Below are 2,537 nucleotides of genomic sequence, written 5' to 3'. Positions count from 1 at the left end.
GGACTTCTAGCTGTTTACCTGTTTTCTCCTGTATTTCTTTGAGGGTGCTATTTATGTCTTTCTTAAAGTCCTCTATCATTACCACGAGAAGTGATTTTATATCTAAATCTTGCTTTTCCGGTGTGATGGTGTGTCCAGGAGTTGCTGTCGTTGGAGTATTGGGTTCTGATGATGCCAAATGACCTTGGTTTGTGTTGCTTATATTCTTACGCTTGCCTTGTAACATCTGCTTACCTCTAGTGCTACCTGCCCTTGCTAAATGTGACTGGAGCCTGTCCTTCCTATAATTTTGGTTGTGTCAGAACTCCTCAGAGTCAAGCTGTGTCTGTGATCCTGTGACTCTGTATCTTGTAATCCTGTGATCCTGGGCTTATTAGAACACCTGGGAGTGCAGGTTCCTCTGGGTGTTTTGGAACGACTGCATAGTTTTCACCCAAGGTCTGCTCAGGGCACTGGCCAGCCCAAACTTACTGGAAGCAGCCTGAGCCACTGGGTTGATACAGTTCCTGTGTGCCTGGGTCCTGCTGGTCCCAGTTATTCTTGGTGTTGGGACAGATGTTGTGTCTTCCTCACCTCTGATCCTGGGCATGTTAGAGTGCCTGGGAGTGGGGCTTCCTCTGGATGTTGTGGGACTGGCTGTGGAGCTTGTGCCCAAGGTCTGCTCAGGGCACCAACTGGCCCAGACAGACAGGAAGGATCCTGAGCCACTGGGCTGGTGGAGCTCCTGGGCGCCTGGTCCTGCTGGTGCCAGTTACTTCTGGTGTTGGGACAGATGTTGTGCTCTAAACTCCTTGATGTATATATTTCCAGTCATTTTAATATCTGTTATTCAGTATTTTCTGAAATTCTTCCTATATATTTATACTAATATAATGTAACCCTGTCATTGTAACAGGAATTACTTTTAAAATGTTATGAGTTTATGCCCACATCAGAATACATTTAGCAAAATTGGATTGAATGGCAGTTCCTGTGGTATCCCGTGTATGGTGTTTCCCTGGAACCAATTGAATTGGTGTGATCACTAGCATGGGCTCTCTTGCTTACAGACTACAGGGAGCCTAATTTCTTAAGGGCCCCAAGCTTCTATTCTAAAAGTCAGCACTTCCTATGCATCAATCACTGGGTACACTGGACAGGAACTCGGGTCAACATCTGGGATAGTGAGTTTCTTCTCATGACTCTGATTGAAGGTCTCTCGATAGTATTGATTTCCATGGAACAACAAGTTTCCATGAAACAACTTACAATACTTTTCTTTTCCTCCCTAGGAGCCAAACTTCCAAGAAGACTAATGTAAGACTCTTAAAGGTTTTAAGACCTTCCTATAGGAGTCAGTGCTCAATGCTTTCCCCATTTTCTTTTTAGAGGCATTCCAGCTTTTCCTAGCTTCTTGAATACTGATGTTTTGTCATCTGTGTCCCAGAGGATTCAAATGAACCATGGATGTTCATGGGCTTTTCATGTTAAGTTGCTGATTGCTTCCTTTCTTGGAGCCCTGGGAGACATCTCCTTTTCCCATGCCTGTAGTAACTAACGTAAGTCACATGCCTTGTCCCTTACATTGACACAATGCTGTCCCCAGGCCTTTTCCCCCAAGCCATCACATAGTGGATTCTAATCTAGTTGATTTTAATTCTCCTACACATCTGGCCTCTTCCCTCCAAAATCCCTTTACCCAGAAGGATGTTCCCTTCATTCTAAATTTTCTTTCTTTCTTTTTTTTTTTGACTTTTTCTCCTCCACAGTTCTTTTCATTTCCACTCTAACATGATAAAAAGAAATGTATCATATGAAAGATTTCCTGTCTGTGTCATATTGAAAGAGAGGCTGTATAACCCTGTGGTTAGAGATTGTGGCATAGGATCTGAAACCAAACCAATCTGTTTTGTTATACTGTCGCTAATTATTTTTTTAAGGCAAAAAGCATAACAAAACAAACCCATTTCTCCCTATCTTGAGATAGTATATATAGTATATTAGTAGGAAATACCAAAAGCGAAACAAGGCATTTCTGATTTTTTTTCCTGTGGTTTTAATTAAGAAGCCCTCTCTGTGCCCTTAAAATGTGAGCCCACTGAGCTGTTCAACAGCACCACTGCTACCCGATGTAGCTAATACCAAGTTCGACATGAAACCTTAAAAAACAAAACAAAACCTAGGCTGTCTTCATACACTGTCATTTCTTGGGACACACTGGAAAAATAGAATTGTCAAAATTTTGCATGTGTGATTTTTGAAGTATTCTATATCTTCTGCCTTAGTTATTTATATATTATATATTTCTCTCATCGACCATTTTGCATAAGATTTTGAAGACAGTACAGATTGTTGAATTGGAAATCATGGAATTTCAGTTTAGGTTTATGGTTAGGAATAACATTGGATAATAATATTCAGAGAACATGATCTTATATCTAATCAAGTGTTTCATCTCCCATCCCTTTCATACTATAGTATTCTGGTTTATCTTTCAGGCTAGGAAAATATTAATATTTTGATGTTGGTACAAAGCTGTGGTGAGCACAGGGCTAAGC

The 2,537-nt window shown here is 40.9% G+C and overlaps 1 protein-coding gene across 1 annotated transcript in view; it reads right to left on the bottom strand.

Annotated features, from left to right (window-relative positions):
* Positions 1 to 2,017: 2,017 nt before the first annotated feature.
* Ftmt (ferritin mitochondrial) overlaps positions 2,018 to 2,537 on the bottom strand; it is a 1,458-nt gene continuing 938 nt past the window's right edge. Inside the window, exon 1 of the mRNA XM_031366311.1 lies at positions 2,018 to 2,537. This exon is cut by the window's right edge and continues 938 nt beyond it. The gene's annotated coding sequence lies outside the window, so the exon portion shown is untranslated.

The sequence above is a fragment of the Mastomys coucha genome, unplaced genomic scaffold (genome assembly GCF_008632895.1).
Source record: "Mastomys coucha isolate ucsf_1 unplaced genomic scaffold, UCSF_Mcou_1 pScaffold13, whole genome shotgun sequence".
Taxonomy (NCBI): domain Eukaryota; kingdom Metazoa; phylum Chordata; class Mammalia; order Rodentia; family Muridae; genus Mastomys; species Mastomys coucha.
The sequence above is the reverse complement of the archived record's forward strand: the minus strand, read 5'-3'. Positions and strand labels throughout refer to the sequence as shown.